Source organism: Triticum urartu, chromosome 5, assembly GCF_003073215.2.
Source record: "Triticum urartu cultivar G1812 chromosome 5, Tu2.1, whole genome shotgun sequence".
Classification (NCBI taxonomy): Eukaryota; Viridiplantae; Streptophyta; class Magnoliopsida; order Poales; family Poaceae; genus Triticum; species Triticum urartu.
In genome coordinates this window covers 282,249,264-282,275,252 of record NC_053026.1, presented here as the reverse complement: position 1 = coordinate 282,275,252, position 25,989 = coordinate 282,249,264, and positions in this window count along the sequence as shown.

Sequence of the window (25,989 nt, the reverse complement as noted above, 5' to 3'; positions counted from 1 at the left end):
CACCAAGGAGGACAAGGCCAAGGAAGTTGCAGGGAATCAAGCTCAAAAAGGAAAGCAAGCCATGCTCATGGAGGAATTGAGAAAGAGGAAGTTATCCTTCAACTCTACTATAATCATCTTACCCCCACTATAATCGAAGCCTCACACTACAAAAAGATACACTTTCGTGATGATACATGTTTGTCATAGTAGGTCACGTTTTCTATCATGCATGTACATCCATGACGATTTTATGACAGAATCAAGATAGTCATATCTGTGCTGTCGTAGAAGTGTTCCATGACAATACCAAAATTATCATCACGAAAGTGTTCACTTCCATGACGATAAATGACGTGTCATGGAAGTGCTTTCGTCAAGGGTAACCGACACGTGGCATCCACCATAACGGGCCGCCGTTTATTTATCGGGTCCGGTTTTGAATCCGACACCCCGTTAGCAACGACCAATGGCAATTTTCCACATGTAAAATTCTCATTGGCCGTATGAAACACGTGTTAGCTCGTCATTGGGCAAGATACGCGCCTTTGATATGTCGACATGTGCGACGGACAAACACTAGCCAATTTAGCTTACAAAAGCCGGCCTGTTTGACTTGGTCAAAAGATAGCGGGCCGGCCCATGAAAAGCCTTTTAATGGTTTGTTCACATATAGCCCGTTTTACCGCCCGATAACTCATGGCCTGTTAGGGCCTTCCCAAAATCAGCCCTACATCATCATGTGGGCCATCGAATATAACACCAGCCCATTTCACTTTTGGCCCATGTATGGCCCATGACGTCTTTTGGCCCATATGAGGCCCTTTTTATCTTTGGGACCTTTAGTGGCCCACAGTGATTCTGGCCCATAACGAACAGTAAATTTCTTTGTAACCATTAACGGCCCATTATTCCCATGGGCCGTTTCCATCCTGTGTTAACTTTTGGCCTACTAATGGCCCGTACATTCTTGGGCACCTTTCCGGGTCTCGATTACTTTCGTCTCGTTACTGGCATGTTCCCTAATGGGCTAAATTCGACCCATGGCTAGAATCGGCCCATTTGTGGCCTGTTAACCCGCTGCATCGTTTCCAGCTTGTCCTACATTCTGGCCCATTAATGACCCGTTATGCCTGTGACAGAATTAAGCCTTTGCTATCTTATGGCCTGTTAACACCCCTTTTACCGTGCTGGCCCGATACCAATTATGCCCGTTTATGTCCCATGTGGGCCCATTGATTCTACGGCCCATTGGAGGCCCATTTATCCGACGGCCCATAGGAGGCCCATGGATCCTACGGCCTGTAGTAGGCTCAAGGTTACCACGGTCCGTATATGGCCCATGGTTGTTGCGGCCACTAGCAAACCAAGGAAAAAGATGACTAGAAAATAAATAGGCCAGAAACTAAGGCTAGGCTATTAAGGTGATTGCATAGAATACATCCACTGGGCATCAAAGTTCGCCACCAGTGCAAATATAGGGAACACCCTACACTATACAAAATGGCTTGCTATTTCCTTGAGCCGGTGGCTGCACGTTAAGAACAAATTTTGTATCGCAACAAAACAAATTACAACCGTAAAACAAAAGGAAGGTTGGCATAAAAGTTAACGGTCCAGCAGATAAATTGATGCAGAGCATCCTATGGCCATCCCCATAGACACTACCTCGACTATCCAAGCTCCAAGTGGCCCCATGACAAGAGCAAGAACTCGTGCTATTCAATCTGAGGTGAAAACACTCCTACTTGAGTTTTCCCCTCCTTCGAGTGAGACATGGCTACTGCCTATGTCTGAGACGCTATGTGTGATCAGATACAACGCACAAGCCACGAAGCCGAGAGCTGAAGAAGAAGAGACAGGCGTCAACTCTCTGTCCAGCCCGGAACCTCTGGCCAGAGACCAGAACTTCCGGCCCCCGGAACCTCCGACCGACACGGAACTTCCGGAATCCGACGACACCGACTAGCCCGGGCGCGCCCACTTTCTGGTTAGCCAGGAACCTGCCCGGACCTTTCAGCCCTCGGAACCTCCGTCTCTCCCGGAACTTCCGGCCCCCAGACGCCAGCCCAGCTCCCCCCGTGCCAACTCTCAGGTTAGGCCGGACCCTCCCCGGAACCTGGCCCGGAACATCCGGCACTCGGAGCTTCCGGCCTCGCCAGCGACTTCCGGCCCTGCCTGCGTGCAATGACCTGGGCCAAGGCCCGTGTACCCTTTCGCCCCCGAGACTATATATACTCTTCTCCTACCTACGTTTTAGGATTAGCATTATGATAGCTCATATGTGAGATAGAGCCTCGCTCATCCATCCGGATCTACTCCATCATGAGGGACCATCACCTCTTCGGAGAAAATCCACTTGGATTCAAGACCCCTAACGGGAAGACCTCAGGACCTCCTCACGTAGAAGAACCAGTTACCTTTGTATCGTCCCTTATTGATCATGGATCTTGTATCTCCTTTTACGTTTCGAGGATCTAGCATATGTGTGACCTAATCTTATTGGTTTGAGTGATTCTCTTGTGTTTCCCTCTATGTTTTCCCCTCGTGTTCTTTGTGTTCATCGAGGAATCCGCTCCTTTTGTGAAAGATCGGCCATATAGGGTTCCACCCTACATCATCTTGGTATCATGAGCCACATTGATCATGATTTTGTAGCCTTCCTCTTTGTTTTCTAGCTTAATTTTGTTGTGATTCGTCCCAATTTTGAAAATCCCCACAAAAATAGCCCTCCTAATTTTTTTGTGATTTGTTGGTGTGATGAAGTTTTGTTGGATTTGATCTGTGGATTTTGTGTGTGGCTCGTAGATCTAGCTTCCCCACCCTTCCTCCCCCTTAGGCATAGTTTTGTAGCAAGGGATCCCCCCGAGATCCCCATCGTTTCCCTGGGAGGGAAGAGCCTGAGTTAATTTCACCTACATCTTTACGCAGGCCCATTTGGTGTTGCGAGGGAGAGGCCTTTCCATCCCCAACCCACCTTGATTCCCGGGCTAGGAAACCCTCGCCTCGTCACATCGGAAAAATTCTTCCTATACGTGCCGCTCGCGAAGTTCTGCGCTGCCTTCAGCCTCACGGCCTGCTCTGCTCTGCTAGGAAAGAAGACGCTAGCATCCCCTTTTCACGCTAGCATCCCCTTCTCTCCCAAATGACCAGGTGAGTCTCCATGGGGTTTTAATTTTTCCAAGAATATCCTACCCAGGTTGTATTTTATCTGGAAATAGCTAGCCCCGCATCCAAACAAGGCCTTAAAGTTTTTCTTTTCCCCCTCGGATTTGGGTTTTCCCGAAGTTTTTCCGCCTAAATCCCCGATCCCCAATTCTCTATTCTTGGCAGAGTCGCGACCCCCAGAACTTCCAGCCCCGCCCGGACCTTCCGGCCATGCCCGGAACCTCCGGACCCCAGACCTTCCGTCTTGCCCGGATCTTCCGGCCTAGACAGAAAGTCTGCGCATCTTCGATGACTTCTGCTACTTCGACTACTACGACTACAGTGTAGCGGCATCTTCGCCAACATACTGAAGACCGTGCACTATGACATCAACAACAATCACATCATTTTGACCCTCTCAACCGTAAGCAAGAACGGTAACCGTGACAAAACATTGTGTATTTCTTGCCATTGCTTTTATAACCCCCATAGCCTTCCTTTTGCGTCACTTACCCATCGATACTGGCCTTTGAGTATTGCCGGCAACGTCACTTGTGCACATTAGTGATCATACTTCCCATTGCATACATATCATATCATTGGTCCATATCTTGGTATCATGTTTTGTGTCACAAAGTTTTCATTGCATACACAATTGCTATCTTGGTTCGTGAAGTTTTGCATGAGAAAAGAGCCCAAAAGAGAAAGAGCCAAACAAGCTTCTAAGCAAAGAGAAAAGATAAGCAAAGAGCTTTTAAGCAAGAACCATAGCATCATACAACATCAAGATTGTCATACTAGATCATCTCGGATTATATCATAGAAATACTATACATATAGCATATTTGGGATAGAAGTCGTTGCATTTTTGCCTAGTAGGTTGTGCACAAGTCTTCATATCCACCTATTGTGCAATCGTGCTAGCATCTCTCTAGCATTGTGCAACAAGAGCATTTTTGTGGATTCAACATTTTGGCTCATTGCTTGGTTGCACGACCCCATTTATCTATCCGTGTGTGTGTTGCTGTGTACCACATCTTGCTATTGGTCTACTTGTTGCATTATAAATTTGCGAATCTTTTCCAACTTTATTGAGTCTCACTGATGATTGCATCAATTTTGTACCACCATCCTAACCGAGCTCCACTATAAGCTTTTTGTGTAGGTGCGAGAACCGACAAGAATTTGTACCAATTATGCTATTTCCTTGTTCCACATTGGAGTGATCATTGATCCATCTTCAACATCCGTCAAGGTACATTTGGTATAAGTTCTTCTCTTTATCCCACTCACATATTTGTTTGGAATGATGGATAGGCCAAGTACTTCTACCAACCCACTCTTCATCGAGCAAGACGATGACATGTCCTCCTACGTCACAAAGAGCCACCTCTTTGGTGCACAACATGCTTTGCATCAAGAGCAACAAGCAATGAATGAACGCATCGACAACCTCGCCACCAACTTGCGACTCTCCGAGCAACGTACAAGAGACTACTTCGACAACAAGCTCAATGAACACAAACAAGAGAATGACGCAAGAATAGACGAGATTCGTGCTTTGTTGCTCAACCGCTCTTCTTCCACTTAGTCCTACTCAAGACGGAGCCGCTCAAGTCGACAGTCCGACGACACCATCTCCGGCTCAAGTACACCGACATCGAATACCCTTCGACGTGCCGCGCGCAAAGATCGTCAAGAAAATAGCAATCCTCTACACGACAATGCCTCTCAAGAGCAATGACACCGTCAAAACCAAGATACTTTCGCACAAGCACGAGAACGGCAACGCGAATGCCATCAAGAAGAGGAAGAGCGAGCGAGAAACATCAAGATGAACAAGATTCCAAGGCAAAACGTCAAGAACAACAACTATGTGAAGCTCAAGCACTTGATGCGCAACGTGCCCTCCGAGATTCAAGTCGAGCTGTAGCTATGCGCGACCGGCAAGCTCGTGAGCAACAAGAAGCGCTTCGCGAAGAGGTTCAAGAGACGATTTTTCAATCACGAGTGCATTGTCAAGTTCCTCAAGCTCCTCCACAAGCTCGACAAGCACCTCAAGTCCACCAAGAGCAAGAAGACAATAAATAATCCAAGACAAGAACAAGTTGAGGGAGACAATTCTCCTCGTCAAGGACGTCACCACCCACGACCCCAACACAATGAAGAGAAATGCTACGGCAAGCTCAAGTTCACCATGCCCAAGTTTTCTGGAAGCAATGATCCCGAAGAGTACCTTTCATGGGCATTGAAGGTTGACAAAATCTTCCGCTTGCACTACTATGAGGAAGAGAAGAAGATCACGATGGCATCCCTTGAGTTCCAAGACTATGTCCTCATTTGGTGGGAACAAATCATTGAGTGTCGTGAGGAAATAGGTGAACCACCCATCACTACTTGGGCGCAACTGAAGGATGTCATGAGAGCACGTTTCGTGCCAACATACTACAACCACGGCCTCTTCAAGAAAATCCAACTCCTCAGGCAAGGAACCAAGAGCGTTGAAGAGTACTACAATGAAATGGAGATTGCCATGATAGAAGATAATGTCACGGAAGATGATGAGCAAACTATGGCACGTTTCTTGAATGGACTCAATCATCCTATCAATAAGATCGATGACTTCCAACCATACTCGAACCTCATCGAGCTAGTGCATCAAACTACCAAGGCGGAACGTCAAGTCCAAGATGACTTTAAATATGCCAAGTTCTCATCCAAGTCCCGTGGTTTCTCCAACTCTCAAGCTTCAACAACTCCAACACCTTCTACTTCAACCAAGCCATCTACAAGCAACGACGACAAGTCAAGTTTCAAGAAAACTTCGACAACCTAAAGTCATACTCCTACTAGAAGCAACTTCAAGCCAAGAGCTTGATCATCCTCTACCACCGACCGATGAGACTGTCAATACAAGTTCCTTCAAATGCTTCACATGCGGCAGACGAGGCCACAAGTCTTCCGAGTGTAAAAACAAGCGCACCATGATCCTCAATGACGATGGTACATATGACTCCATGAGCGAGGGAGAAATTGAAGCCCTTGAGAATGTGGCCATGCACCGGCAAGTGAATGAGGATGATGATGATCAAGTATTTTGTAACGAAGATTCGTGGCCCGCTCTCATTGTCTCCAAGGTCTTGAATCTTCAACATCAACAACAAGAAGACCAAAGATGCCATATATTTCACACCAAGGCTGGCATCAACGGAAGCTCTGTCAAGGTCATCATCGATGGAGGGAGTTGCCATACCTTAGCTAGTGAGGAACTATGCTCCAAGCTCCAATTGGTCAAAATGAAGCACCCACATCCCTACAAAGTTCAATGGCTAAGCGACTCCAGCACTATCCAAGTTGAGCATAGAGTGCAAGTCTCCTTTAAAATCAGAGCTTATGAAGACACTTTGGAGTGTGATGTCGTTCCAATGTTCGTTTGCCACCTTCTTCTTGGGAAACCATGGAAATTTGACCGAGGTGTCATCCACAACGGGCATACAAATAACTATAGCTTCAAAATGAAAGGCAAGGAATATGTGCTACAACCTATGTCTCCAAGCCAAGTGATCGCCGATAGTAAGCCACCCATCGTGGAGAGAATAGTGAGAGAGCGAACCACCCAAAAGAGAGTGAGTGCCACAAGCCCAAATAGAGTGCCTACACGATGAGCGACAAGAACTTAATATTATTTGCTACCAAACGTGAGATGAGAGAAGTGTGTGAGAACCCATCAAGTGTCATGCACTATGTCCTTTTGTGCAAGGATGACACGCCAAAAGCTAGCACCTCCCACAATCTACCTTTAGTATTGTCTTCTATTTTGCAAGAATTCCAAGATGTTTACCCCGACGAACTACCTCCGGGTCTACCTCCACTATGAGGCATCGAGCACCGAGTTGACCTCACCCCCGGAGAACCCCTTCCTAACAAGGCTCCATATTGCGTCAATCTGGAGGAAACCAAGGAGATCCAACCGCAAGTACAAAACCTCATCGACGACGGACAAGTACGTGAAAGCTTGAGTCCTTGTGCCATCCTGGTAATCCTTGTTCCCAAGAAAGATGGTACATATCGCATGTGTTCCGATTGCCGTCCTATCAGTGCTATTACCATGCGTTATCGTTACCCCATTCCACGCCTAGACGATATGGTAGATGAGCTTAGCGGAGCCGCAATTTTCTCTAAGATTGATCTTAAAGGTGGCTACTATCAAATACAAATCCATGAAGGTGATGAATCGAAAACCGCATGTAAGACCAAATTTGGCTTATATGAATGGCTTGTTATGCCAATGGGTTTATTCGAAGCACCCGGTACGTTCATGCGACTCGTGCATTTTGTTCTTCGACCCTATATTGGTGTATCTGTTGTGGTCTATTTTGACGATATCCATGTTTTGAGCAAATCTCTTAAAGATCATGTCACCCACCTTAGAACCGTGTTACAAACCCTTAGGAAAGAGCGACTTTATGCTAATATGGACAAATGCCTTTTCGGTGTTGATAAGCTTGTTTTCTTGGGTTTCGTTTTGTCTTCTAAGGGTGTTCATGTAGATAAATCTAAGATCAATGCTATTAAAACTTGGCCCCAACCAACAAACTTGCAATAAGTGCGTAGTTTTCTTGGTTTAGCCGGTTTCTACCGTAGATTTGGGAAGGATTTCAGCACCATTTATTTACCTTTACATGCTTTGAGCAAGAAGAATGCACCCTATGTTTGGGACCATCTCAAGATGCCACATTCAATGAGCTTAAGAATTTACTTACACATGCTCCTTTGCTTGCTTTCCCCAACTTTGATAAACCTTTTGAGATACATTGTGATGCTAGTAGTTATGGCATATGAGGTATGTTAATGCAAGAGAGGCGCCCCATAGCCTACTTTAGTGAAAAACTTTCCAGAACGCAACTCAACTATCCCATCTATGACAAATAGCTTTATGCTTTAGTAAGAGTCTTGCATGTTTGGGAGCATTATCTCCATCCTCATGAGTTCATTCTTCACACCGATCATGAAACACTTAGGTACCTTAAGGGTCAAACTAAGTTAAACAAGCGTCATGCTAAATGGAGTGAATTCATTGAGTCATTTCCTTATGTCATCAAGTACATCAAGGGTAAGGACAATGTTGTGGTGGATGCCCTTTCCCGCATATGCATGCTTGTTACTCCACTTGAACTAAATGTCATTGGCTTTGAGGACATAAAAGACTTGCATGCACATGATCCTACTTTTTCTATTCCTTATGCCAAATTTTTGACACATACATCTTGGGAACGCTATTACATCAAAGATGATTGTCTTATGAGAGCTAACAAACTTTGCGTCCCCGAGTCCTCTCTTCGTTTGTTACTTTTGCAAGAATCTCATGGAGGAGGACTAATGGGACACTTTGGACGCAACAAGACATTTGCTATGCTCTCCAAGAACTATTTTTGGCCCAAGTTGTTCCATGACGTCAACTACTTCACCAACCGATGCTCTACATGTCACAAAGCTAAGTCTAAAGCTCAATCCCATGGTCTCTTTATGCCTCGTCCAATCCTGTATCAACCATGGGAAGATATTAGCATGGATTTTGTGCTTGGTTTGCCTTGAACTAGAAATGGAAAGGATTCCGTATTTGTTGTTGTGGACAGATTCTCTAAGATGGATCATTTCATTCCTCACAACAACATAGATGATGCTTCACATGTCGCACATATTTTTTGTAGGGAAATCTTGCGCCTGCATGGAGTACGAAAGATGATTGTCCAAGACCGCGATGTCAATTTCTTGAGGTACTTTTGGAAGACCTTATGCGCTAAGCTCGGAATCAAGCTACTATTCTCCACGACATACCATCCACAAACTGACGGCCAAACGGAGGTGACCAACCGCACACTCTCCACTCTACTTCGTGTGTTGGTCAAGAAGAACATCAAGGAGTGGGAGGAGTGCCTACCCATCGCCGAGTACGCCTACAACCGCGCAAGACATTCGACTACCGGCAAGTCCCCCTTCGAGGTTGTCTACAGTTTCAACCCGTTGTCTCCATTGGACATTCTTCCTCTACCACTCCAAGAGCGCATCAATATGGACGCGAGTGCCCAGGTGAACTACCTCAAGAAGATGCATGAAGATACGAGGCACACCATCGAGCGCCAAGTACAACGACTCACGACCAAGCCCAACGTCAACAAGCAACCCATGATATTCGACATTGGAGATCTTGTGTGGCTACACCTTCGCAAGGAACGCTTCCCCAACGAATGCAAGTCCAAACTTCTACCACGAGCCGATGGACCCTTCAAGGTGCTTGAGTGGTACAACAACAACCCCCACAAGATCAACATCCCATGCGACAAGTACTCCGTGAGCAACATCTTCAATGTCAAAGATCTCTCCCCGTACCATGGTGATGAGCATTTCGATCCGAGGTCGGATCTTTCCCAAGGGGGGGGGCAGATGATACGGAGCATCCTATGGCCATCCCCATGGACACTACCCCGATTATCCAAGCTCCAAGTGGCCCCATGACAAGAGAAAGGGCTCGTGCTATTCAATCCGAGGTGAAATCACTCCTACTTGAGTTTTCCCCTCCTTCGAGTGAGACATGGCTACTGCCTATGTCCGAGATGCTATGTGTGATCCGGTACAACGCACAAGCCACAGAGCTGAGAGCTGAAGAAAAAGAGACATACGTCAACTCTCTATCCAGCCAGGAACCTCCGGCCAAAGCCCGGAACATCCGGCCCCAGAACCTCCGGCCGACATGGAACTTCCGGCCTGCGACGACACCGACCAGCCCGGGCACGCCCACTTTCTTGTTAGCTCGGAACCTGCTCGGAACCATGCTCGGACCTTCCAGCCCCCGGAACCTCTGCCTTGCCCAAACCTTCCGGGCCCCGGAGGCTAGCCCAGCTCCCCCCGTGCCAACTCTCTAGTTAGGCCGGACCCTCCCCAGAACCTGGCCCGGAACCTCCGGCGCCCGGAACTTCCGGCCCTGCATACGTGCATTGACTTGGGCCGAGGCCCGTGTACCCTTTCGCCCCCGAGACTATATATACTCTTCTCCTACCGATGTTTTAGGGTTAGCGTTGTGATAGATCATATGTGAGATAGAGCCTCGCTCATCCATGCGGATCTACTCCATCATGAGGGACCATCACCTCTTCAAAGAAGATCCACTTGGATTCAAGACCCCTAAAGGGAAGACCTTAAGACCTCCTCACGGAGAAGAACTGGTTACCTTTGTGTCATCCCTTGTTGATCGTGGATCTTGTATCTCCTTTTGTGTTTCGAGGATCTAGCATATGCGTGACCTAATCTCGTTGGTTTGAGTGATTCTCTTGTGTTTTCCTCCATGTTTTCCCCTTGTGTTCTTTGTGTTCATCCAGGAATCCGCTCCTTTCGTGAAAGATCAGCCGTATAGTGTTCCACCCTACATCATGAATACACCACCAGAAGTTCAGAAGCTCAGCTCATTTAACCTGGCTGTTACGTTTTCATGTTGTACTGGTCGATGGAGCACCATAACCTTTGCCTTCATTTCTCCTAGGCTCCTGAACAACATAGAAAATGTCTGATAGTCTGGTTTCAAAACCATGCATATCTTGACGACATCGAACAATGGATGTCCTTGTTTCACAAAGGATCTCTATTAGGGAATGGACTTGTGTCTGGAGCGCAAATATAACATTGTTTTGAGCTTGCATATCTTGATCATGACGCAGTTTGGACGAGATTGCCTTAACAATGAACCTAGTATTACATAGGAACATGATTTTGGCACTGTTAGTGGATAGGTACTGACCCACTGCAGCAAGAGGTGACATTGCGGTTATAATTGCCACGCCACCTTCAAAAGGTGGCGGTTCCACCATTTGTTCCATAGCTTGCTGAAAAATTGAGTTTTTACATGAGTAGTACCAGAATAGAAGATATTAAGGAGGCAGCAAAACCAAACAAAATAGCTTTGGTGTATATATATAGAACTTGTTCTAGTGAATCCCTGTAAAATATTAGTTGTATTTTACTTGAAAGTACATAATAAAACCAGATTCCAAACATATGACCATGTACCATGGCTAATGTATTGTCTATTTCTTCACATTGTATTGACAGCTAAGGATAAAGAGACAAAGTTTATAATACGGTAAGCATAGTATGACATCATTCATATCACAAAACAACCGAGAACAGACAAACATGCAATTGTAACATTGTGTAGACAAGTCCAGCATGGAACTAGATTACAGATCAAGACCAAAGGAACATCACTCCTCTCTTTTAAACCTTGTAAGGTGCAATGATATGCTAAGAAAACTATGTATAAAACTGAAAAGATTAATAGACATTGGCTGCAAACCGTGCAGTTCAATGCACAAGTCAGAGTAAGTAGTAGTTAAAAGGCATGAGTATTAAGGACTTACAACAGCGGCTTTGGCTGGTGTAGTGATGCCCTTCATCTTGCTGGTGTGACAGTCCTTGAAGATTTCAACATCATTTGGTTCAGGTACTTTTTGGTCCTTGCAGGCTTTCGTCTGCATTTGGAACAAGTCAATATCGATCTGATAATATGGCACAGTGAAAAGAGTGAAACATCAGCTAATTACAAGAGCCTCGCAGTGTGCAATATAGCTACGAGATCCTGTCGTCTATTGGAATTTCACTTTCGTACGGCTGGCCTTGTTCTTTGAACAGTTCACCTACAAGAAGATAGATTTGTGAGGCACATGCATAAGTAGGAGTTCAACATGTGATATGATCACATATATATAACGTACTTGATACTTTGGATCAGACCAGTGGTTAACGAGGCCTCTCGAGTCTTCATCCGATATATTTTCTGCTGGAGATGTTCGGGAAAGTTCACTGTTAGCCTTGCCTGCAAAGTGAGTTTTCCTCAAGTTATACCGATATTGTCGCAGAGTAGACTTGAAAACATGGGTGTAAGCTTGTCTGGTTGCATCATCCTGGCTATCCAACTTGAACCTCATCTGTTGAAAATTATGGGAGTCTCATTACCAGCAACCTAGAAAGTATGGGACAAAGCAAGATAAATGGTCCAGGAAGGTGTTAAACTGGGTTTCGTCTTTTTCATTCCTATACTAAATCCATGTTGGGAGGATACGTGCATGACACCTAACAAAAACCGCTGCATCTGATACTAACTTGGCCGACTCTGTAGCATCACATGGCCTTTTTAAACCTGCCTCAAAATGGATCTCCATTCTTCCTCCTCTGGATTTAGTTAACCTATCGAGCATTGTCCCTGATGTCTGTTTCCTCTTGCGCCTAGGTGCTAGTCCAACAACGAACGTAGGAAGTGTTAGTGTACATCAAACCATGAGACTACATATAAAGAAGCATGCAACTGTCACTTGACTCCAGCAACTACCTTCTTGTTGTTGAAGCTCACAAGGTTCATCTGATCTTGCCAACTCGTCTTGTGTCAAGAGTGCTTCAGAAGTAGTGTCAGGTGGCAAGGGAGCTTGGGAACGTGCTGCTAGCTGAGTTGAAAAACGAGTAACTCGTGCAGCGGGTGGTACTATGGAAGGCGTTGCAACAACTACGGTTGTCACTGCTTGTTTGGTGGCAGCTATTAGTTTCTATTTGGGTTGTTTTGCAGCTGGTGTAGCACGGGATACCGTGTTTGTACAACTTTTTGGTGGACTTTGACCTTCTATTGCACCATCATTACTAGCAAAATTAGCATAATTCTTTTGCTTCCGTTTCCGTGCGTCCTTAGTACTAACACCATCCCCTGCCATTCTGTGTTCCTTCCTCTTTCTCTGTGCCATGTCAAGTCAAGCCGACAAGAAAAAGGATTAAAAATTTAGTTCTTCAGAACAAATTGATGTGTGGTCCAGATGAACTGAACTTTGATGTTAGACAACCGCATGATAGGAGGATGTATTATGTACGAAAAACAAAACGACATGAGATAATCATAAGTATGATGTGTAAACTAAGCAGAAGGCATTTCAATAAATTATAAGCAATGCAATGGAAGGTAGACAACATATGAAAGATGCTAAAAATATCGCTCTACCAAGTAAACAGTTTCTCGTCATAACTGGCATTCAAGCAAATGTGAAGTAGTACAAGAAATAAATCATATGCAAGATGCAAACAACATCACACTACCAAGTTAAAGGTCTCTCGTCATTAGTGCCATTGCATATTCATAGCTATGATGTGAAAACTAAGAAGAAGTAATTTAATAAAATTACAAGCAATACAATCTAGACACCGTATGGAACATGCAAGACAATATCACACTACCAAGCTAGATAAAGCACCAGGGATGCCGGTTTCGTCATAAGACCGCCATCAGTCCTTGCCTTAATTTTTTTTCCTTCCTCTTTCTTAATTTTATTGCCTTGTCCAGTCAAACCCACAAGAAAAATGAATAAAAATTCTCTTTTCAGAACTCATTTATGCGGGATGGTGATGAGCACTACTTTAGTGCAAGGCGATCGCATGATAGGATGATTCAATGTGTAAGAAAAAAGGACAACATTGCATATTTGCAATTATGATGTGTAAGCTAAGAAGAAGGCATTTCACAAAATTAGAAGCAATGAAAGATAGAAACCATATGAAAGATGCAATGAATATTACTCTACCGAGTTAAAATTGCCTCGTCATAAGTGCCATTTCAACAACTTAAAAGTAGTACAAGCTAGAAAGGAATGCGAGATGTAACCTATATCACACTCCCAAGTTTAACGTGTCTTATGATGTGACGCCCCGAGACCGTTGCGCCAGGTGTCTTCCAGTTATTCGTTATCTTTGCCATGTCATTCTCTTGCGTGTTGCATCTTTTCATGTCATGATGTGCATTGCATCACCATGTTTTCAAAACTTGCATCCGTCCCGGTCTCCTCGTTCTCTCCGTTGTCCGTTCTGAGCCCAGACACACTTGCATGTGCCCATGGCATGTCCGAAATGTTCTCGGAATGGGTTGAAAGTTGGCGTGCGGTCTTATTTTAGTGTAGGTACACCGCCTGTCAAATTTCATCGCGTTCAGAGTCCGTTTGAGCCCCAACGTATAACTATAGCGGCATCGCTGCCGGTCTAACGTCAGACGTTTTCGGTCTCCGAAAACTGCTGCCAGGCCGTCTCTCTCTTATCACCTCTCAGCCTCGCCACAGCCCACCTAGTCCATCTACCTACCCCTCTTTGCGCCTGGAGCCATCCGATGCGATCACACGGTCCGAAAACCCCTCTTTGCACAGTGCACCGAGCCCTCACATGCGCGTCCGAAACTTCCCCGGACCCGACCCGGGCAGTCGTCACCGTTGGGTCCGGATCATCCCCAAACGTCTATCAAACATCTCCGTTTTATTATTTGGACTCCCTAAGCTTTTTATTTCGCGACCGTCCGATTCCGATCAAAGGGACCGAGGAAGCCCCTAACCTAATCTGTGATGTATATATAGTCCACCCCTAGTCATTTTGGACAAACCCTAAAATCTTGGGACTTTGTCCCGTCGAGCCGCCGCCACCTAATGCATCTACCTCGGGATCCCCTTCTCCTCATTTTTCCTCCACCCACCAACAGGAGCCCGAGCTCCTTCTCGCCGACCCCGAGCACTCGATCCACCTCGCGGTACCTCCTCCTCCAAATTCGATCGGGAGAGGAGATCCCGATCTGAAGCTTCCTTGCGATCGTGCCAAGGCCTCGCCTCTTCCTCCTCCGCCCGACACCCACCGTCCTCGCAGTCTCCTGCAGCCTCCCGTTGCCGCGACCCCGTCCGCCTCGTCGGGCCGAAGCTCGCCGTCACCGGCGACAGCAACATCGCCGTCGCCCTCCATCTTCATCGTCGCGCCGCCCGTGCTCCCCCGAACTGTCCAGCAGTAGCGTACCCCAGTGCCCGCTCCTTTCCTCCGCTCGCGGCACCAAGCCCGAGACTCCCGTCGCCAAACGCCACCATGGCCAGCCGCCGGAGCCAGACTAGACCATGCCGCAGATCCTCTGCCTCCCTCTTTTCTCTCTTTCTCCATCTTCTTTATCGTTTCTCTCTCCCTCCCTCACGCATCGCTCTCTGTTTCTCAATGCAGGAAGCCCGCCATGGACATCGTCTCTCCAGTGGGTTTGTGTCGCCTACTTCGCTCCGGGTCTGACTCCCTCCGCCTCGATCCGGTCGCTGCCATCGCGCCAAGCTCCGCCGTCGCCTGCACCAGCGCCCATCGTCGCTTCCCGCACCAATCGCTCCTCCCGAGCTCCTCGCGTTGACCGCCACATGCCTCGCGTCACGCCCAAGTCCCTCCCGGCTCCACCGGTGACTGGTCCTCGCCGGCCTTCCCTAGAGCCCGCTGCCGCTCAAGTCCGCCGCTGCATCCTCTTCTTCCCCTGCGCTGCGTCCTCTTCTTTCCCCTGCATCGAGAGGAGCAGATTGCCGCACTGCAGTCGTGATGACCGCAGCCTCCTCTAGCGAGGCCCAGCACGCCCCTTCGCGGCCTGCCCAGCCTCCTCCTCTCCAGCTTGGCCATGGCCCATGGTGAGCAGCACCCCGCGCCCCTCCTTTTTTATTTCCCTCCTGCTGGACCAGCCTGCTGTGTTTCGGCCCGCCTGTGTTTTTTTTCCTTCTGCGAATTTATCTTTTATCCAGGTGTTTGGCAGTTTTACAGAAAAGCCCCCATACTTCATTCATTTAATAACTCACAAATGGTGCATCGGATTAAAATGTTTTATATATGAAAAATGCTTAGAATTATGTGTAGATTAATAATATGCAACTTTCATGCATGTTTAAAATGGTTGAAATGTTGTTTGTTTCAATTTGCTTAAATGCCATGTTAAAATGCTTTATTTCATAACTAAATAACCGTAGCTCGGTTTTAAATAAACTTTATATGTAGATGGGGTAGAAATATGCCTAGTTTAACATGATGTATTTACTTTGCATGTTTAACAACTCTAAAATATGGTTTAGGGCAGAACAGTACCAAATCCATAAATTGCACATGAGGATTTTTTCCGGACATGTTGTTTGTTGTTTCGACCTCATTTAAACTTGCCTAGATAGGTAGTTATCATTTGGTTCACCTCTTGCCTTGTTGATCAACATTTAATATTGTTGGGTACGTAAACGAGATCGAACTAAATAACTTGAATGTGGTGTTCCGTCAATATGCAACTCATTGCATATTGAGCTCCAGTTAACTTGTAGTGTTGTTTGTGCACTTTGCCATGTCATGCTTCATTAAACCGGACATGCATCATACTTGGTTGTGCATCATGCCATGTTGATGTGATGGTAGTTTACTATGTTGTTTGCTTCTTTCCGGTGTGGCTTCTTCGTGTTAGTTCCGATAACGTCGCGTTTGTGAGGATCCGTTCAACTACGTCTGTTTGTCTTCTTCATGGACTCATTCTTCTTCCTTGTGGGATCTCAGGCAAGATGACCATACCCTCGAAATCAGTTCTATCTTTGCTTGCTAGTTGCTCGCTCTATTCCTATGCCACGATACCTATCACTTGCTATATCATGCCTCCCATATTGCCATGTCAAGCCTCTAACCCACCTTTCCAAGCAAACCGTTGGTTGGCTATGTTACCGCTTTGCTCAGCCCCTCTTATAGCGTTGATATTGTCAGGTGAAGATGAAGTTTGTTCCATGTTGGAACATGGATATCGTTTGGGATATCATTATTATTATATCATGTTTACTTTAATGCATCTATATAGTTGGTAAAGGGTGGAAGGCTCGGCCTTACGCCTGGTGTTTTGTTCCGCTCTTGCCGCCCTAGTTTTCATCATAACGATGTTATGTACCTTAATTTTGCATTCCTTATGCGGTTGGGGTAATGGGACCCCCTTGACAGTTCGATTTGAATCAAACTCCTCCAGCAAGGCCCAACCTTGGTTTTACCATTTGCCACCTAAGCCTTTTTCCCTTGAGTTCTGCAGACTCAAGGGTCAACTTTATTTCAAACCCCCGGGCGAGTGCTCCTCTGAGTGTTGGTCCAACCTGTCAGCAGCCTGTGACCACCAGGGGCAACTTTGGGTTGGCCTACCGAAATCTTGGACAATCTGGTGTGCCCTGAGAACGAGATATGTGCAGCTCCTATCAGAATTTGTCGGCACATTCGGGTGGCTTTGCTGGTCTTGTTTTACCATTGTTGAGATATCTTGTAACCGGGATTCCGAGTCTGATCGGGTCTTCCTGGGAGAAGGAATATCCTTCGTTGACCGTGAGAGCTTGTGATGGGCTAAGTTGGGACACCACTGCAGGGTTTTGAACTTTCAAAAGCCGTGTCCGCGGTTATGGGCAGATGGGAATTTGTTAATGTCCGGTTGTAGAGAACTTGACAGCTAACTTAATTAAAATGCATCAACCACATGTGTAGCCGTGATGGTCTCTTTTCGGCGGAGTCCGGGAAGTGAACATGGTTTTGGAGTTATGTTTGAACGTAAGTAGTTTCAGGATCACTTCTTGATCACTTCTAGTTCACGACCGTGATTTGCTTCTCTTCTCGCTCTCATTTGCGTAAGTTAGCCACCATATGTGCTAGTGCTTGCTGCAGTTCCACCACACTACCTTTTCCTACCCATAAGCTTAAATAGTCTTGATCTCGCGGGTATGAGATTGCTGAGTCCTCGTGACTCACAGATTACTTCAAAAACCAGTTACAGATGCCATTGTTACCAGTGCAGATGACGCAGCTGAGCTCAAGTGGGAGCTCGATGAAGATCTTGTTCGTTGTTTTGTTTCGTTTCTGTTGATTAGTAGAGGAGCCCAGTCGGGGCGATCGGGGATCTAGCATTAGGGGTTGTCTTTATTTATTTTGTTCTGTAGTCGGACCTTGATTGTATTCAGGATGATGCAATGCTATATTTATGTATTGTGTGAAGTGGCGATTGTAAGCCCACTCTTTATCCCTTTCTTATTCAGTACATGGGATGTGTAAAGATTACCCCTATTGCGACATGCCTACTATGCGGTTATGCCTCTAAGTCGTGCTCCGACACGTGGGAGATATAGTCGCATCGTGGGTGTTACAAGTTGGTAATCAGAGCCTTTCCCGACTCAGGAGCCCCCTGCTTGATCAAATCGCTGACGTTGTTGAGTCTACAAAAATGTTTTGAGTCATATAGGATTATATATATTGGAGAGTAGGATTCTTTTTAGTCCTCGGTCCCTTCGTCGCTCTGGTGAGGCCTCCTGACGTAGAGTTTTGACTCTTCTCTCCTCAAATTTCACGAAATTTTTTTAGGATCACGCGGGTATCTTGGAATCGTTCTGATGGTTTCATGACAAGAACATTGTTCTTGGTGCCTCCTGACATTTAGGTGTTGTGGCAGTGTCCCGGGGAGTTGAGCTCTGAGGTGTTGTCTTCACAATTTTATCGCTGCTGTTCTGGAATACCTGAGTTTCGCCGACATTGAAAATCTCTTTTATGCAGTTGTTGGTGAGATAACCTCGACGCCACCCAGTACTGGGGCGGGAGTTTGGGAGTATTGCCATAACTCGTATAACGGATGGTTTTCGAAGGTTGAGGTAAACGATTTCCGGAGTTTTCTTGGTTATGTGTTGAAGGATGGATACAGCTGGATGTAGGTATTGTTAGTTTTGGGTGAGATATTATGCTTCCCCTGTATCCACAACACCTGATTGCATAACCAGAAAGTTTTGGGAGTTTATAAGTGGGAATTCAAGTATATCGTAGGATATCTTTCTGACAGATGTATGATATGAAATTGGTGTTCGATGTCTAGTGGCCCGCCTATCCACGGTTGGTTTTACAGTGGTCTCATTGTGTCTTAAAGAGTCCTTGGCTATGCTGACTCGGGGACGCTTCGTATGTCATGTGCACTGCCTTGTACATGATGGTGTTGTACGATCGAGCCCGTGTGAGCCCCACCATGAAAACTTCGGACAAAATCTCTATCATATGTTTGTTCCGGCTTATTTTGCAAGCCAGTCCTTTGTTTTCTTTTGAGTTGTGGTATTCGAGTTGCTTCGATGTCAAGTGTTGAATCCATACCTTTTCCTAAGCGGTGTTCTCACATTTCTATGTGAATACTAATCCTTCATGATAATCGAGATTGTCATGTAAATCCTTTTCAGTTGACGTGTTTCTCTTCAGGTGGATCCGATCATTTCAACATCCGCAAGATCACCTCTCGGTTTTTTTCCAATGTTGTTCGTTTCATCTGTCCCCAAGTGGCCTTTGTTTTCCCGCCCACCCACCCCATTTTCTTCAAGGAATCAGATGTATTAATCAAGTATCCATTTTATTCATGTGAAGTCTCTTCATTCTTTTCAATCAATGTTCTTACCCGGTGGTTCTCATGAAGATGCTCTACAAGTTTACCATTCTTCGTTTGTTTTCTTCTCCGGTGGATCCAATTCAAGCTTTTTTGGTCATATCCTTTTTCCTCATTTCAAATACCTTCTCATGGCAGCGCACCTCATAATCATTCACTTCTCGCTATTCATTTGTTCGGGAGTGCTGAAGATATCTCAAAAGGCTCGTGTTTTCATTCAAGATCCGTTCAAATCTATCTCGAGGTTGTTATCTTATTCAAGCCATTTAATTCAACCGGTGCAATCTCTCTTTTCAAGCAATCGTTCAAACGTGTTTCTATTGAGTGGGCCCTAACCCATAGTTCTTTTCCCAGGATCTTACCTGACTCTTCTAATTTTCTCGGAGTTATTCGCAAATTCATTTCAAAGTTTGACGTAAGAATGATTTGTCATCAGTCAAATGTCTTTCTACAAGATCTTTAAAATTGTTTTCATCGTTGGTTCAACCTTTCTAATTTTCATTCCGGAGTGCCTCAACAATTCATGGCGGTGTATATCATCATCATTCTCAACATTTGAAGACTAAAGAAGAGTTTCTCTCAAATCTTGGTCTGTTATCTCAAAGATTCGTGATTCTAGCTTGATGCCATCCTCTCATAAATGTTTTCGATTATGATAACGCTTTTCATCCTTCCGGAGCAATTCAGGAGTCTTTGCAGTTTGATTCTCCAGAGCCCATCATTTCGGGTTTGTTCATTCCCAGCTTTCAGCTTTTGTTCCCCAAATCTTACCGGTGCATCATTCAAATTTCTCTAATCACCTCGGGATCTCTTCGATCACTTGTATATAAATTTTCCCAAGTATCTTCTTTCGTTTTCTAATTCTTCCCGGTGTTTCTTTATCCTTTCTTCTTCCGTTTTCAATCCTACCGGTGGTTCGTTGAAGTCCTTCTCAAGTTGCGCTATATCCATCTACATCCTTTCTACGATAATAAGTAGTATGCCAAATCCATTGTTTGTCATCAATTTAATTGGTGAAGGATACGCATAACATAATTCTTATTCTTGCTTCATCCAAGTGATGGATTCATTCTTCTGGAGTTTGTTCACGATGAGTAAATTCTCGATTCAAGTGCTTCATACTTTCCCGGAGTTCCAAGATATCTCAATTATATCACCACGAAGATTCATCTAAATCATTGCAAGGTTTCACCTTGTGTTTTCAACTTCTCTTTCTTTCTATCATTCTTTGTTACCGGAGTTCTTCATGGAGGTTCTACATGATGGCTCATCAAGGATTCCTTTCATTCTTCAATTGTTCTTCAAGATTTCTCTTGGAGCTAAGATCCGCCAAGCTATACTCTAATATAAACATGGTGTTCAATACATGTTTTGTCTTGAGTAGTTTAAGCATTCTTCATCTTGCATTCTGAAGTGCAATTCCTTCTACTTTATCTTTTGAGATGGTGTTATGTCATTTTTGACAATTTCCTTCATGTTTCATGATTCAAAAGATGTCAGGAATGAGCTAGTTAAACACATCAATTTCTTCGAGCATGAGCTCTTCTCAATCCATAAATCTCTTCATTGGAGTTATCTTGGGTTATATTTCACCTAAAGCTTTCCCTAAGGATTGTCACTGCTTATGGTGCTTATAAATGACTCAAGTTATTCATTTATCCTCCCGGTGAAATAAGTTTCTCGTCTCCTTGTTCATATCGATCCAACCTATTATTTTTGTTAGTGGCAGAATTTCACCTCAAGATCTCGAGATGTTTTCCATAAGCCCACTACAAGCTTATTCTTTTCGTTATTGATTTCCCAACAACCCCGTGCAATCCTTCCTTGCAAGGATGCTTTCCAAGTTCATTTGTGGTAGAGTTGTCATTCTCTTGTCCGTTCTTTTGTTCCGACGATCTACCTTTTATTCCTTCATCCGGAGGCATTGTGATGTTGCTCTCTTCGACCAATCATCTTGTTTTTCCCAAGATCTTCCTATTTCCTTTGCTTATCCATTTAACCAGAGTGTTGTGTCATCTCTTCAAGTTCTTTTCATCTTATCAAGTTTTCCTTCTCCTTTCAGTCGGAGGGCTGCCCAAATTATATCATTCTTATTCCTTCGCTATCTTGTTTTGACCGGAGTGTTGTGGCTATCATTCCTTTTCTAACCGGAGTCTCATCCAAGTGCTTTCATATTGCAAAGTTCATATTCTTTACCTTCCATTTCCAACTGGAGTGTTGCCGTAATTGATCTTTATCATTCCTTGTACATCTCGTGTCAACCGAGGTGCTTGCATCTACTTATTGTCCATTGTAACCTTTTCTTATGTCTTTCATCCCATAAGGTTCTCGTGATGTTCCTTGTTCCTCTTTTCTAACGGAGTGTTTTCAACTTTCTTCATCTTCGTTGTATTATTTCTTTCAATTTGTTAAACCTATCAAGGTTCTTTGGTTTCAAGCATTTGTCAATGAAGCAACTTAGTTTTACCTCCTCTCTTCCTCTTCCTTTTTCCCTCCGGTGCCATCCTAGATCTCGGGACGAGATCCTCTCGTAGTGGTGGACTGTTGTGACGCCCTGAGACCGTTGCGCCAGGTGTCTTCCAGTTATTCGCTGTCTTTGCCATGCCATTCGCTCGCGTGTTGCATATTGTAATGTCATCATGTGCATTGCATCATCATGTTTTCAAAACTTGCATCCATCCCGGTGTACTCGTTCTCTCCGTTGTCAATTCTGAGCACAGACACACTTGCACGCGCCCGTGGCATGTCTGAAATATTATTTTATAAGTGGCCGGAAAATGTTCTTGGAATGTGTTGAAATTTGGCATGCGCTCTTATTTTACTGTAGGTAGACCGCCTATCAAATTTCATCGCGTTCGGAGTCCGTTTGATGCCCCAACGGATAACTATAGCGGCACCGCTGCCGGTCTAACGTCGGACGTTTTCGGTCTCCGAAAACTGCTGCCGGACCCTCTCTCTTCTCTCCTCTCAGCCTCGCCACAGCCCACCTAGTCCATCTACCTACCCCTCTTCGCGTCCGGAGCCGTCCGATGCGATCGCACGGTCCGAAAACCCTCTTTCACACTGCACCGACCCCTCACGTGCGCGTCCGAAACTTCCCCGGACCCAACCCGGGCAGTCGTCACCGTTGGGTCTGGATCATCCCCAAACGTCTATAAAACATCTCCATTTTATTATTTGGACTCCCTAAGCTTTTTATTTCTCGACTGTCCGATTCCGATCAGAGGGACCGAGGTAGCCCGTAACCTAATCTGTGATGTATATATAGTCCACCCTTAGTCATTTTGAACAAACCCTAAAATCTAGGGACTTTGTCCTGTCGAGCCGCCGCCACCTACCACATCTACCTCGGGATCCCTTTCTCCTCATTTTTCCTCCACCCATCAACAGGAGCCCGAGCTCCTTCTCCCCGACCCCGAGCACTCGATCCACCTAGCCGGTGCCTCCTCCTCCAAATTCTATCGGGAGAGGACATCCCGATCTGAAGCTTCCTTGCGCCCGTGCCAAGGCCTCGCCTCTTCCTCCTCTGCCCGACACCCACCGTCCTCGCAGTCTCCTGCAGCCTCCCATTGCCGCGACCCCGTTCGCCTCATCGGGCCGAAGCTCGCCGTCGCCGGCGACAGCAACATCGTCGTCGCCCTCCATCTTCATCGTCACGCCGCCCGTGCTCCTCCAAACTGTCCAGCAGCAGCAGCGTACCCCAGGGCCCGCTCCTTTCCTCCACTTGCGGCACCAAGCCCAAGCCTCCCATCGCCAAACGCCACCGTGGCCAGCTGCCGGAGCCAGACTGGTCCATGCCTCAGATCCTCTTCCTCCCTCTTTTCTCACTTTCTCCTTCTTCTCTGTCGTTCCTCTCTCCCTCCCTCATGCTTCGCTCTCTGTTTCTCAATGCAGGAAGCCCGCCATGGACATCGTCTCTCCAGTGGGTTTGTGTCGCCTACTTCGCTCCGAGTCTGACTCCCTCCGCCTCGATCCAGTCGCTGCCATCGCGCCAAGCTCCGTCGTCTCCTGCACCGGCGCCCATCGTCGGTTCCCGCACCAACCGCTCCTCCCGATCTCCTCGCGTTGACCGCTCTGTGCCTCGCGTCACGCCCAAGTCCCTCGCGTCTCCACCGGTGACTGGTCCTCGCCGGCCTTCCCTAGAGCCCGCTGCCGCTCGTGTCCGCCGCTGCATCCTCTTCTTCCCCTGCACTGCGTCCTCTTCTTTCCCCTGCATCGAGAGGAGCAGAGTGCCGCACTGCAGTCGTGTTGACCGCAGCCTCCTCTAGCGAGGCCCAGCATGCCCCTTCGCGGCCTGCCCAGCCTCCTCCTCTCCTGCTGGGCCGTGTCCCATGGTGAGCAGCACCCCGTGCCCCTCCTTTTTTTCTTTCCCTCCTGTTGGGCCAGCCTGCTGTGTTTCGGCCCGCCTATGTTTTTTTTCCTTCTACAAATTTATCTTTTATCCAGGTGTTTGACAGTTTTACAGAAAAGCCCGCATACTTCATTCATTTAATAACTCACAAATGGTGCATCGGATTAAAATGTTTTATATATGAAAATGCTTAGAATTATGTGTAGATTAATAATATGCATCTTTCATGCATGTTTAAAATGGTTAATATGTTGTTTGCTTTAATTTGCATAAATGCCATGTTAAAATGCTTTATTTCATAACTAAATAACCGTAGCTCGGTTTTAAATAAACTTTATATGTAGATGGGGTAGAAATATGCCTAGTTTAACATGATGTATTTACTTTGCATGTTTAACAACTCTAAAATATGGTTTAGGGCAGAACAGTACCAAATCCATAAATTGCACCTGAGGATTTTTTCTGGACATGTTGTTTGTTGTTCCGGCCTCATTTAAACTTGCCTAGATAGGTAGTTATCATTTGGTTCACCTCTTGCCATGTTGATCAACATTTAATATTGTTGGGTACGTAAACGAGATCGAACTAAATAACTTGAATGTGGTGTTCCGTCAATATGCAACTCGTTGCATATTGAGCTCCACTTAACTTGTAGTGTTGTTTGTGCACTTTGCCATGCCATGCTTCATTAAACCGGACATGCATCATACTTGGTTGTGAGTCATGCCATGTTGATGTGATGGTTGTTTACTATGTTGTTTGCTTCTTTCCGGTGTGGCTTCTTTGGGTTAGTTCTGATAACGTCGCGTTTGTGAGGATCCGTTCGACTACGTCCGTTTGTCTTCTTCATGGACTCGTTCTTATTCCTTGTGGGATCTCAGGCAAGATGACCATACCCTCGAAATCACTTCTATATTTGCTTGCTTGTTGCTCGCTCTATTGCTATTCCGTGGTACCTATCACTTGCTATGTCATGCCTCCCATATTGCCATGTCAAGCCTCTAACCTACCTTTCCTAGCAAACCGTTGTTTGGCTATGTTACCGCTTTGCTCAGCCCCTCTTATAGCGTTGATAGTTGCAGGTGAAGATGAAGTTTGTTCCATGTTGGAACATGGATATCGTTTGGGATATCATTATTATTATATCTTGTTTAGTTTAATGCATCTATATACTTGGTAAAGGGTGGAAGGCTCGGCCTTACGCCTGGTGTTTTGTTCCACTCTTGCTGCCCTAGTTTTTTCATACCAGTGTTATGTTCCTTGATTTTGCGTTCCTTACACGGTTGGGGAATGGGGCCCCCTCGACAGTTCGCTTTGAATAAAACTCGTCCAGCATGGCCCAACCTTGGTTTTACCATTTGCCACCTAAGCCTTTTTCCCTTGAGTTGTGCAGACTCAAGGGTCATCTTTATTTTAAACCCCCAGGCCAGTGCTCCTCTGAGTGTTGGCCCAACCTGTCAGCAGCCGGTGACCACCAGGGGCAACTCTGGGTTGGCCTACCGGACTCTTGGACAATCCGGTGTGCCCTGAGAACGAGGTATGTGCAGCTCCTATCGGGATTTGTCGGCAAATTCGGGTGGCTTTGCTGGTCTTGTTTTACCATTGTCGAGATGTCTTGTAACCGGGATTCCGAGTCTGATCGGGTCTTCCTGGGAGAAGGAATATCCTTCGTTGACCGTGAGAGCTTGTGATGGGCTAAGTTGGGACACCCCTGAAGTGTTTTGATCTTCCGAAAGCCATGCCCGCGGTTATGGGCAGATGGGAATTTGTTAATGTCCGGTTGTAGAGAACTTGAAACCTAACTTAATTAAAATGCATCAACCGTGTGTGTAGCCGTGATGGTCTCTTTTCGGCGGAGTCCGGGAAGTGAACACGGTTTTGGAGTTATGTTTGAACGTAAGTAGTTTCAGGATCACTTCTTGATCATTTCTAGTTCACGACCGTGCTTTGCTTCTCTTCTCGCTCTCATTTGCGTAAGTTAGCCACCATATGTGCTAGTGATTGCTGTAGCTCCACCTCATTACCTTTTCCTGCCCATAAGCTTAAATAGTCTTGATCTCACGGGTATGAGATTGCTGAGTCCCCGTGACTCACAGATTACTACAAAAACCAGTTGCAGGTGCCGTTGATACCAGTGCAGATCACACAAGTGGGAGCTCGAGGAAGATCTTGTTCGTTGTTTTGTTTCGTTTCTGTTGATTATTAGAGGAGCCCGGTCGGGGTGATCGGGGATCTAGCATTAGGGGTTGTC